This window comes from Geotrypetes seraphini, chromosome 6, assembly GCF_902459505.1.
Source record: "Geotrypetes seraphini chromosome 6, aGeoSer1.1, whole genome shotgun sequence".
Taxonomy (NCBI): Eukaryota; Metazoa; Chordata; class Amphibia; order Gymnophiona; family Dermophiidae; genus Geotrypetes; species Geotrypetes seraphini.
The window spans coordinates 59,044,890-59,058,110 of NC_047089.1; the positions used below are offsets into that span (position 1 = coordinate 59,044,890).

Genomic DNA, 13,221 nt, shown 5'->3' on the forward strand with positions numbered 1-13,221 from the left:
AATAATCAAGCTTTTTAACAGTTTACAAAAATGCATATAGGGCTCCTTTTATCAAGCAGTGGTAGAGCCTTTTTCCGCGGGTCAGTAAGGTAAGTGCTCCAAAGCTCCTACAAATTGAATGAGCGTCGGAGCGTTTGCCTCACTGGCACGTGGAAAAAGCTCTACCGCGGCTTGATAAAGGAGACCATAGGGGTTTTTTTTTCCAATTTATTATTCAACAGGGACAAAACTTCATAAATTCAGTACTACAGCTAGAAATAGCTTCATATGAGATGGCAGTAGATAAATATAAGATGTTAATGAAAAATCCCGTTTGTTAGAGTAGGTCTGTTTAATCTGAGATTGTAAATGAAATAAACTAGCCAAATGACCAGGACTGAATCTATATAAAATGTTAGAAAACAATACATACAGCAGAATTTATCATATACAGTATTTGATAAATTGGTAATGAAATAATTTGAAATTCAATGTATAACATGAATGCACACTAGGGGCTCCTTTTACTAAGGTACGCCAGCGTTTTTAGCGCACGCAGGATTTTAGCGCGCGCTAAACCCATGCTACGCTTCTATGCTCAATGATGACATTAAGGTCTAGTGCACGCGGCAATTCAGTGCACACTATTCCGCGCGTTAAAGCCCTAACGCGCTTTTGTAAAAGGAGCCCTAGGTGTGGAATGAATCTATGAAATGCTCTGGTTTCTTATGGCAGGAAATGGGCAGATTACAAACATGGATTTGGCTTGTACAAGGGGAAGAATGATGAATACTGGCTGGGCAATGATCCGATTCTGAATCTACTAAGCAATGGTAAGGGATCTTTGATAACCTTTTAGCGACGCAAGCAGCAAAACTTAACCACTCCATCTGTTGACGGCAATGGGCGACTTCAAAACTTTTCGAAAAGAAATCAAAACCCTACTTTTCAAAAAATTTATTCAGATATCTTAACCCAACCCTTCCTAGATAAATTCTCTCCCAAAACCTCCACTTAAATAATCTCTTCCTCCCCAAAACACCAACCAAGTATTCAGATCCCTGAAATGTTACGTAATCTTATTTGTACTCTAACTGTAATCTATTTGTTATATCACACAGTAACATACAGTCAATTTAATATCCAATTTGCAAGTTCTTCCAGAATTAATCCAGGTACCTCTCCTCCCTTGTAACAAAAAAAACAAACAAAAAACAAACAAACAAACCCCAAAACTGTTGTAACTTCACTGGAAATGTCCAGTTAGCTCTTTTGTAATCCGCCTTGAACTGCAAGGTATAGGCGGAATAGAAGTCCCTAATGTAATGTAAGTAATGTAATGTAATGGATCTGGTTATTCTCAGGGATTGTCTTCCAGGTTCTAGAATGCTAGCATAAGAGTACTCCCAGGCGCTGTATCCTATTTGTATCATAACCAAATGCTGCCTTACATGCAGACGAGATGATACTGAAGGTTGACCTGATGGACTGGCGGGGAGAAAATAGATACGCCATCTACGAAACCTTCGATATACAGGATGAGCAGGTAAGAAGCAAACCTATGTGTCAGACCCTGGCCCCTCTGTGGTTTCCTGTAGTAAGTTATAAAGATTCTGCAGTTGTAAGTTTATAATCACTTGTTATTGCTGCTTATTGAAAAATATTTATTTTAATATAAATTTTTATTGAAATATAAGACTGATCATACAACCAAGGTACAAAACAATTAACAATGTCACATTCCTGTATAGCTTTATATAAGAACTACGGTAGTCTTTAAGCCCGTTACATTAACAGGTACTAGAATAGATGTGTCTAGTCTGTCTTTCTTTCTTTCTCTCTCCTTGGCCGCTGTCTGTCTTTCTTTCTGTCTCTCTCTCTCCTTGGTCACTGTCTGTCTGTCTGTCCTTTTTTCTTTGTCTCTCTCTCTTTGACCGGTCTGTTTTTCTGGCATTTTTTCTGTCTGTTTCTCTCCCTGGTCCCCTGTCTGTTTCTTTATTTCTCTCTCTCTCCTTGGCCGCTATCTGTCTGTTTGTCTTTTTTTTCTTTTTCACTCTCTCTTTGGCCGCTGTCTGTCTCTCTGGCCCCCTGTCTATTTGTCATTCTTTCTGTCTGTGTCTTTTCTTGGCCCCTTGTCTGTCTTTCTTTCTGTCTGTTTCTCTGTCTCTCTCCCTGGCCCCTGCCTGCCTATCTCTCTCTGTTGCCCCATGCCTGCCTGTCTCTCTGTGTCCCCCTTCTGTCTCCCCCCCCATCAAACCAAGATTGCTGCCTGCTTCCAGCACACCCCTTCCCCAAAGCAGCCCCCTTTCCCTCTCCCCCTCCACTTCCCTGTGCAGCAGTAGCAGCCAGACGCCTCACAGCATCCGCACCCTGTCTGCTTTGTCCAGGCCAAAGGACACCCTCCTACCGCAAGCTGACGCACGCTGTATGCCACATGCCGCACGCACACCACATGCGACGCAAATTGAACATGGCCACGGAATGGCCGCAGGGATCACGGCCTCCTAAGTGCGCATGCGTGCTTAGGGTTTTAATATAGAGGATTTTAACAGATAGCTCCTCTCCCCCATAATAAAACCTACAACTCAAGGCCTGTATTATTGTGCCCCAAGTGACTATACAACTAAGAACAAGTTCAGCGGTAGCAACCCCCAAAATCCCATCCCCTGAGAACCAACACCCCCCCCCCCAAGAGAGCTCTATGATAGAACCTCGCCTCTATGCAGAACCATTTAAAACCTGACTAAGCACCCTAAGAGAGAGCTTTTGTAAGTAGGGTTCCCGAACTAACCTGAATCTCTTGTAGTAGTTAGATCTTCTAACCCCATAAAATTCCTGACCATTAAATTATGAAGTCTATTCCTCCAATACCAAATCATGGGCGGGGCATCCCCCAGAATGTATGATGTCTTTCAAAAACAAGGTTTCTCCCTTACCCTGTGCTCCCTTATTGTAAAAATATCGGCACAGGGCCACCCAGAAAGTCTTTATTCAGGCACATAGTCAAATGCCATACACAAAAGAGTTCTTTTCCTTCCCACACTTCTGGGAAACTGGTGAGGTCAAACGACAACAACAATTTATTATTTCTATAGCGCTACCAGGCACATTCAGCACTGTACATTGTCAACAAGGTCTGTATAATTCCGTCTGTATAATTCTTTGGAGGGGTGTTTGATATTTCATAAGCTCCCTGTAAAACCATGATATTGAAACCATGGCCCATGCATCCCCTTTGAATAGTTCCCTTATTTGACCTTCCACCCTAAGTGAGGGCAGCAGGGATCCCAGATAGTGGCTCAGTTGGAGAAATGCAAATTGGTCTACTTTATCCAGAGAATATTACTGATGCAGGTCTGCAAAGGTATAGTAACAGCCATCTTCTCTAAGCAGATGTTCAACTAAAAATATCCCCTTATCCTTCCACTTAAAGAAAGTTCCATTGTCCCTGCTCGGGGAGAACTCCGCGTTCCCCAACCATTACAAAAAAATCGTACCATGGGGGTCATGTGAACAAATTTTCACCGTCTCCATGCCTACCAGAGGGGATAGTAACATAGCAAATTATGGCAGATAAAGACCTGCATGGTCCATCCAGTCCGCCCAGTAGTCTCACACTTATCTAGTAATTATTCATTTTACTTGCTAAGTTCCTCTATAAGATATCCTCCCATCCCAAGCAGGACCTGTACTTGGATGATATGAATATGGTATAAAATACACATACTTGCTTCTGATCTGTCTTGCCATATATAGGACACAAACTGTAGAAGTCCATTTGGCATCGGTCACAATACCCCAGTGTGGGAGTTGCCATCAAAGCTAACTCCAGTCCATCCTGATCTGTCGTGCCATATACGGGACAAAGACTGGAAGTCAAGTTTCAAGTTATTTAAAATTTCTTATACCGCCTAATCAAGCCTTCTAGGCAGTGTACAAAAAATGCCAAAACAATGCGCCAATTAAAATACAATATGAACAAAGACAAACCAGGGGAAATTACAATTTATAAAGATATTGACGAACCGGAACAAAAGGGAAGAAGGGTTGGAACTACAATTGATAGAAAGAAAGAGAACATTCAAGGGAAAGAACAAAGGGAGGGGCAATTATTATTTGCATTTCTCTGCTGATGCAGTAACACTCTGATTGGTGTTCCGTAGGATAATTATAGACTGTGGCTGAGTATATACTCTGGAAATGCTGGGAATGCACTTTCTGGTGGAAGCAACACAGAGGTTCAGTGGTCAGCCTCTCTGAACGGGATGCAGTTCAGCACCTGGGACAAGGATCACGACAGGTTCCTCACAGGCAGCTGTGCCAAGGAGAACATGTGTGGCTGGTGGTTTAATAGGTATACAAGTTCCACATTTAGACTCTAAAAATGTCACTTCATCCTTGAGAAGGGTCTTGTAAAAGCCAAGGAGGGGCATTATCAATAGAATGCCTAAGTCCAACTTTGGACGTTTCCCATAAGATGCCCAAAAGGCTGGGTGGGGAAACCTCCATTTTTTAAACTGCTTGACATCCAAATTAAAAAAAAAAAGACCTATTGGACCTCTTGACTGGCAGGACATCCAGCGTTAGGACACATAAGTTTTTTCACCATTTTTTACCACAAAAAGGTCCAAGTTCAAAACATCCAAATCCAGATTAATTGAACATAGGAGGGGCCAGCATTGTAATAGACTGGCCACAGACATGCCAACAGAGCAGTGGTGCACCTTAGAGGGCACTGCTGTGACCTTCACATAACATCTCACTTTAATCCCCTTATAATTTATGGTGAGCCCTCCAAAACCTACTATACCAGCGGTCTCAAACACGCGGCCCGTGGGCCACATGTGGCTCTCCAAGTTTTATTTGCGGCCCGCGGTCTGGACTGGATAATTCCTTCCTTTTAGAGCAGCAGCGGGTCTGGCCGGTTCGTTCCGTTCAAAGCCGCGGGTTGGCGGCTCCTTGCGCTATTCGCTCCTGCATCGGAAGCCTCTCTGACATCACAACATCAGAGAGGCTTCAGACGCAGGCGCGGATCTCGCAAGGAGCCGCCACCCACGGCTTTGAATGGAATGAGCCGGCCAGACACGCAGCTGCTCCAGTGGCGTACCAAGGGGGGGGGGCGGTCCGCACAACTGGTCACCCTCCACTGTTCTTCCTAGAGTGCGGCTCGCGGCTCGTCTAGAGCAGGGGTGCCCAACTGCTTCCCTTCCCTTCTCACCGCCGGCACCATGCCCTTTGATCTCCCTGCTTCTTTTGCCGCCCGACCTCAATTCTGACGTCGAGAGGATGTTCTGGCTAGCCAATCACTGCCTGGCTGCCCGGAACGTCCTTTCCAACGTTAGAATTGATGTCGGGCAGCGAGAATTGGTCGGCCCCGTGGAGATCTCGGCCTGTTCCCGATGGCGCCAGCAGCAGCAGCCTATTCCCCGGCGGCGGTGGCATGGGGGAGGACAGGAAGGAAGAAAGAAAGAAGGGGGGGCAGGGAGCCAGAAGGAAAAAAGAAAGAAGGGGGGGGGACAGGGAGCCAGAAAGGAAAAAAGAAAGAAGGGGGTAGACAAGGAGCCAGAAACAAAGCAAAAAATGGGACAAGGAATCAGAGGAAAGACAGACATAGAAAAAGTTGGGGGAGGGAATGAGGTATGGAGGAGAGGAAGCTTACAGGAGGCTGAAAGAAGAGAAGAAATATTGGATGCAGAGTCAGAAGAATAAAGTGCAACCATGAGACTGATGAAATTACCAACAAAGGTAGGAAAATGATTTTATTTTCAATTTAGTAATAGAAATGTGCCAGTTTTGAGAAAGAAAAGATATTAAACTTTAAATGTGAGTGCTGCAGAAAAAATAGAGTACTTGGAGGGCCGCAGAAAAAAATAGTTAATGTCTTATTAAAGAAATGACAATTTTGCATAAAGTATAAACTTAAAGGAAAGTTTTATAAACTATAAAGAGTTTAACCTCATGCAAAATTGTCATTTCTTTAATAAGACATTACTATTTTTTTTCTGCGGCCCTCCAAGTACCTACAAATCCAAAATGTGGCCCCGCAAAGGGTTTGAGTTTGAGACCACTGTACTATACTCACCTGTCTACCTCCACAATAGCCCTTATGGCAGCAGGTGGAGCCTGTATGACAGCATAGTAGGGTTTTAGTGGCCTCACATGTTCCACCATAAATGTAATGGTTAGAGTGGCTTATCAGCCTGGGTCTATGGTTCACTAGCCTACCCACCAGGCTACTTAAATCTAGTGTTGACCGATTCATTTTGGTGAATTGATTTGAATCAATTTGTTTTCTTAAAAAATTGGGCTCACTGATTCAGTGAAAGGCACCTGGGGCAGTGGCGTCCCTCTCTTGCCCTCTTCTCCGCCCCTCCCACCCCTACAAGCTCCTTCCCCGCCCCCCACTGCCACGCAGGCGTTCTGCTTCCCTTCCCCATACCTCTGTAATGTTCCTGGGCTCTCCCTCTGATGTCACTTTCTAGGCGCAGGTCCAGGAAGTGATGTCAGAAGAAGAGCCGGCCGCAGGTGTGAGCAGGTTGTGGTTGCTGCTCACACCGGGAATGTTACAGAGGGGGGGAAGTAGGGGGTTGGAGGGGGCGGGGAAGGAGCGAGGGGTTGGAAAGGAGGATGGGTGCCGTGCCCCAACCAAGATGGCACCCGGGGTGGACCGCCCCCACCCCCCCTTACTACGCCACTGGCAGTGACTCTAATTCTTTCTGAGCTAGATGACCAACCAAATGTTTATGTTTATTGGTATGTGATATCTCCTCCCAAAAATATTCTATTCCTGATGCATCAGTGGGTGCCAAGATTAAACTAAAAGGATCTCCTGCCTCACAGACCCTGGCACTGCAGGCAGGACCGACCAGAGCAGGCATTAATCTCTTTCAACTAGCAGTTTCATCCCACTCCTGCGGGCTTCTAGTTCGGCTGCAACTCGCACCAACCAGGGCTTCAGCTGTTTATATTTCCCTTTTTAATGCGTACTGCCTTACTGATAAGTAGAATTGTGTGAAATGTTGGGGGTACATTCTAATGGGGGAAATGGAACATTTTGTTTTCTTGCTTGGGTGGGGGGCTATGTTCCCTCTAAGCTGAGCCCATGAGCAATCGCTCATAAATTCTAGGAATGCTCCTCATATAAATACTTGCAAATCTGGAAAATTGTTGATTTTTAGAACTTGTTGCTCACACGAAAATTTTTTTTTTTTTTTTTAGAACTTGTCACTCGCATGAAAAAAAAATTTGCATGTCCCCAGTCAATCCTTAGAGGGCACATTGTTGGGGTGGGGCTTTGTATGGTATTCTAATGGCAGTTATGCTGTCTATACTACTGTAAACTTTGGGGTCTATATTCAGTAGGTATTTTTATTTACGAATGCACTGGTTTGCGAATGTTTTGCAAGACGAGCAAAACATTCGCAAAATCGGCACCTCGGAAACTAAGCGCTCCTCGATTTGCGAGCACCCCCCCGTGAACAGCACCCTGCCCCCTGCGATCCGGCACCCCCCTGCCACCATCGGGCATCCCCCCCCCGCCGCCATCGAGCACTCCCCTGCCGCAACCTGAGGTCCCCCAACCCACCCGAACCCTCTTCTTACTTTAGTGTAGCCTCTGCACCGGCACTGGCACCAGCATGTCCTGTGCGTTGGTGCCGGTGCCTGAATATCTGCTCCTGTCCTGGGCCTTGAGCATGTGCGCATGCTCAAGGCCTGAGAGTTCACGTTGAGAGCGTGAACTCTCAGGCCTTGAGCATGCGCACATGCTCAAGGCCCAGCACAGAAGGCAGATCTTCAGGCACCGGCACCAACGCACAGGACATGCTGGTGCCGGTGCCGGTGCCAGTGCGGAGGCTACACTAAAGTAAGAAGAGGGTTCGGGTGGGTTGGGAGACTTCAGGTCCCGGCGGGGGGGGTGCCCGATGGCGGCGGGGGGTGCCGGATCGCCGGGGGGGAGGGTGCCGGTTCGCAAAGGGGGTCTTTGGGGGGAGCAATGCCGGTTCTCGTGGGGGGGGGGGAGCAGCGCTGCTGGCCTCAGGGGGGGAGGGGTGTGTGGGAACATATCAAAATGAGTTTCCATTATTTTCTATGGGGAAACTCGCTTTGATAAACGAGCATTTTGGATTACGAGCATGCTCCTGGAACAGATTATGCTCGTAATCCAAGGTACCACTATATTTTAATTTCTTAAATATTCCCTGCAAGCTCAAAAGCTATCAAAGCAGTGCCTGTTCAGGTACAATAGGTATTTTTCAGTCCCTAGAGGGTTCATAGTCTGAGTCTGTATCTGAGACAATGGAGGGTTAAGTGACGCCCAAGATCACACGGAGTTACAGTGATATTGAATCAAGGTCCTCTAATTCTCCGTCTATTGCAGTGGTCCCCAACCCTATCCTGGAGAACCACCAGCCAGTCAGATTTTCAGACTACCTCTAACGAATATGCATGGAGTATATTTGCATGCCTGTCACCTCAATTATAAGCAAATTTCACTCATGCATATTCATTAGAGCTACACTGAAAAACCCTACTGGCTGGTGGGTTCTCTAGGACAGGGTTGGGGGACCTCTGGTCTATTGTACTAACAATTAAGCCACTTCTCTACTTAGCTGGGGTGAGAGATGCTGCTACCTTGAAAAATCCCACTGACAGGGCCAGATACAAACTTAGATGAGCTCTCCAGAAGCAGAAAAATATCTACTGTACCTGAATGTTCACCACTTAAATAGCCTTCAGGCTTGCAGGCAGTATATCAAACATGATATCATAATAAATGAGAACAAGTTTTCACCAACAGCAGAAGTTTATAATCCAGTCCGCAGGACCCATCAAGCCAGTGTGGCTTTCAAGATTTCCAAAATGAATATTCATGAGATAAATCTTCATGCACCGCCTCCATGGATGCATATACCGTATTTTCACACATATAACGCGTGCGTTATACACGATTTTACAAACCGTGCATAAACCTTGCGCGTTATACAACTTTTTTTACATAGTTCCCCCCGACGTCCAATTCACCCCCCCACAGGACCGCTCGCACGCACCCGCACCCCAAAGGACCGCTCACACGCACTCCCCCCGCACCCCACCCCGAAGGACCGCTCGCACCCCCACAGCCTCCCGACCCCCCCCCCCCCATCATTTAGAAGCTCCTACCATTGTCCTGCTGCTTCCTCTTGGCGGTCCCGGCCCTTCTGTGAGCCCTGCATCTGCGCTGCTTCCTCTTCCGGCGGTCCCAAGGGCGGGACCGCCGGAAGAGGAAGCAGCGCAGACGCAGGGCTCACAGAAGGGCCGGGACCGCCAAGAGGAAGCAGCAGGACAATGGTAGGAGCTTCTAAATGATAGGGGAGGGGGTCGGGAGGCTGTGGGGGTGTGAGCGGTCCTTCGGGGTGGGGGGTGCGGGTGCGAGTGCGTGCGAGCGGTCCTTTGGGGGTGGGGGTGTGAGCGGTCCTGCGGGGGGGGGGGTGAATCGGACGTGGGGGGGGGCATCAGGCTTTCAGGGGTGGGGTCAGGACTTCAAGGGGGAGAGGAGAGTCGGGGGCGGGCAAAGGAGAGTTGGGATGGCCAGAGGAGATTCGGGGCGGGCGAAAGGAGAGTCGGGCGGCGACGGGAGAGTCAGGGCGGCATGCGCGGTATACGGGTGTGCGTGGTATATAAAAATTTATTTACATAAATTACAGTTTCCCGCGCGCTATACCCTTGTGCGCGTTTTACACGGGTGTGCGGTATATGAGTGAAAATACGGTATTTCATGCTCATACACTATGGACCATCTAACCCAGTAGCCCATCTTCACAGTGGCCAATTCAGGTCACTAGAACCTGGCAAAAACCCAAATAGTAGCAACATTCCATGCTACCGATCCAGGGCAAGCAGTGGCTTCCCCCATGTCTTTCTCAATAACAGACTACAGATTTTTTCTTCCAGGAAATTGTCCAAACCTTTCTTAAAACCAGCTACGCTATCAGCTCTTACCATAACCTCTGGCAATGTGTTCCAGAGCTTAACTATTCTCCGAGTGAAAAAAATATTTCCTCCTATTGCTTTTTAAAGTATTTCCCTGTAACTTCATCGAGTGTCCCCCTAGTCTTTGTAATTTTTGACGGAGTAAAAAATAGATCTACTTGAATCCATTCTACACTACTCAGGATTTTGTAGACTTTCAATCATATACCGACAATTAAGCACTGTAAGGGTATTTGGCACCTAAATGGTATTCTATATTGAGGTAGGCACATCAAATGTGCCATTAATTGACAGTTTGGGCACTTCTATAAGATAGTAGTGCCTTTGTGCCTTACCGCCCAATAGTCAACACTATTTAAACTGGTCATGGAACTGCTTCTAGCCAGTTAAATAGTCATAAGAAGGCTAACCGCTAATATTCAGTGCGAGATGGATGCTGAATATTAGCACCTGGTAGATAGCTGGCTACATGCAAAATTTAAAGCGCTAGCCAGCTACATTGTGCAGCCAGTTTGGGCTATGTGAATTGCTGGTCTATCTTTGGCCACTATAAACTTAGCCAGCCAATGTCTAATATCAACTTAGCCAGCTTAGTATATAGCAACTAAGGGCTCCTTTTATCAAGGCGCGCTAAGGGGTTAATGTGTCGGACATTTCATCACGCGCTAACCCCCGCGGCAAGCCAAAAATCTAATGCCTCGTCAATGGAGAACTTAGCGGCTAGCGTGGCAGGTGGTTTAAACGTGCGGTATTCCGCGCATTAAATCCCTACCACACCTTGATAAAAGGAGCCCTAAATGTAAGGCTAGTCACCAGTAAAGGCCTGGCACTGAATATCCTGGCTCAGCGCCGAACTTGGGAGTCAGCACTGAACGCAGCTAGGCCTTGTGGTCTGAATATTGACTCCCATAGTGCCTAACTACAAGAGGGTGTACCAGTGGCATAGTAAGAGTGAGCAGCCGTCCTGGGGTGGTGGGGCCTCGCCCTGCCCTCTTCCCTGCTCTCCCTGGTGTGTGCGCCCCCCTTCCTTTTCTTTGTACCTTTTAGCTTCTCTGGCAATGAGTGGCATGCTGCCCACGTCAGTGTCGGCACGCCCTTTCCACATCACTTCCAGGACCTGTGCCTAGGAAGTGGCATCCAAGAGAACACCGATGCTAAAGTGGGCAGCAACCTCACGCCGGGGTAAAATACAGGGGAAGGCAAGGGACGCGCTTGACCAGGAGAGGAGCAGGGAAGCGAGCGAGCAGGCAGGGGAGGCAGAGAAGAGGAGGGGTGCCACCACGCCCTTAGGAAGACCATGCCCGGATAGGACGGCCCCCCCTCCTGCACTCCCCTTACTACACACTGGGGTATACACATAGATGGAGAATGTGCGTAATTTATAGAGTACTATAAGCTACACATGACATGTCATCGATATGGCATAAGTGGTCAGGCCCAAACATGGAAGCAACAATGCTGACATGCCAGTGTTCTATAATGGAATCTTGATGCCAAGATACCATTGTAGAATTGGCGTTAAGTGCCGTATCCAGAAACTGGCATTGAATTTATGGCAGAGTGGATAAAATTCAATGAAAAAAAACAAAACAAAACAGATTTAACTTAAATCGAATGATTAGATTTCGCTGGCTGAGACATAGTTAGCTAGACCAATATTCAGCGCCTAGCTAGCTAAGTCTCAATGGCCAAAGTATAGAGCAGCCTAAAAAGATGGTCTATCTGGCCGTCGAACTGAATATTGGTGGTGACTGGCAATATCACATGACATAGCTGGTCACCAGTCAGTCTGTTAAGCTGGATATTCAGTGAGAGATAGCCATAGATTGTGTAGACATTTAAGTGGGCAACTTAGAAAACACTACAAATTGCCACTTGTCTGCTACATTCAGGTGCTTGGATTTTACACCAGGTCCATGGCAGGTGTAAATGGGTGCCCTTAAATGCACACTAATATTCTAAATGAACACTTGGGTGCCTTGGCTGGACAATAGGCTCTCACCCCGCATTATTAGGGTACCTAAATGAATGTACCCTATTATAGAAACTGCCTCCTCGGTGTTTTAAGAGGGTTCCCACCTTAGTAATTAGCTGTGGCAAAACCGACCCTGTCTAGTGAGAACAAGAGAAAAGATCAGCACTTTACAGTACTGTGGCTTCATCTAATTTGATTTAATGTATTATTTTAGTATGCCACTTAATACCACCAGGTTCAAAAGTGGTTTACAATAAAACCAATTCAATAAATAAAAGTATCAGATATATCAAAAATAAAACCAAGTCAAACAGATCCATCAGGAGGGAATTCCCTTTCTACTGATCATAGACCCTACTCCCTTCTCTTCTGCTTTTCAGATGCCATGTCGCTAATCTGAATGGAGTATATTACAAAAATGGAAACTATACAGGGACTTATGACAATGGAGTGGTTTGGTCCACCTGGCGAGGTTTGTGGTACTCCCCTAAAATACACGGTGATGAAGATCAGGCGGTCATCTTTTGTCAACACGGGCAGCGGCGATGGCATGAACAATTAGATAGATTGTGAGCCCGCCAGGACAGACAGGGAAAAATGCTGGAGTACCTGAATAAATTCATGTAAACTGTTCTGTGCTTCTCTGGGATCACGATAAAGAAAACTGAATAAATAAATCAGCACTAATTTGTCATGTGTTTTAAATCTATATTGTCGTGATTAGGAGCATAAGATTTTGCTATACTGGGTCAGACCAAAGGTCCATCAAGCCCGGTATCCTGTTTCCAATAGTGGCCAATCCAGTGCCTGACAGGATTCCAATAATTAGGTTAAGACTGAGTTTGTTGGACAGAGAATGCCACTAGGAATCTACCATTCCTAACATATCTCTCTCATTGGTGAATGAAGGGCTACATATACTCTCTGGTCACTAAGAGAGCAAATTGCAGCGTTATTTACCGAGGTGAACTGGAAGTCTGAAAATTGCACTTCTTCAATTCAGCTGAAACACACATGGTGCTCTTTGGCACATGCACTTTTGGCCAGACTTTGACGAGGTGAATGGATCATCAGATCCACACTTATTCTTCACTAAAATTTTATGAAGTAGGTGAAAAGGTGAACTTTTGAAATTATCACCATGAAGTGTTAAGGGAGCGTATATAAATGTTTAAACAGTTCACATTTTCTACATTTGTGTTCTGCTGCTATTCTATGGCATACAGTATGTATTAGCTGTCCACAGGGCCGGCTCCAAAGGGTTATGGCACTCTCAACCAACTTTTGTAAGAGCAAAC

The 13,221-nt window shown here is 46.3% G+C and overlaps 1 pseudogene; it reads left to right on the plus strand.

Annotated features, from left to right (window-relative positions):
* Positions 1-706: 706 nt before the first annotated feature.
* On the plus strand, positions 707-12,625 carry LOC117363182 (annotated as a pseudogene).
* The last annotated feature ends 596 nt before the right edge of the window (positions 12,626-13,221 follow it).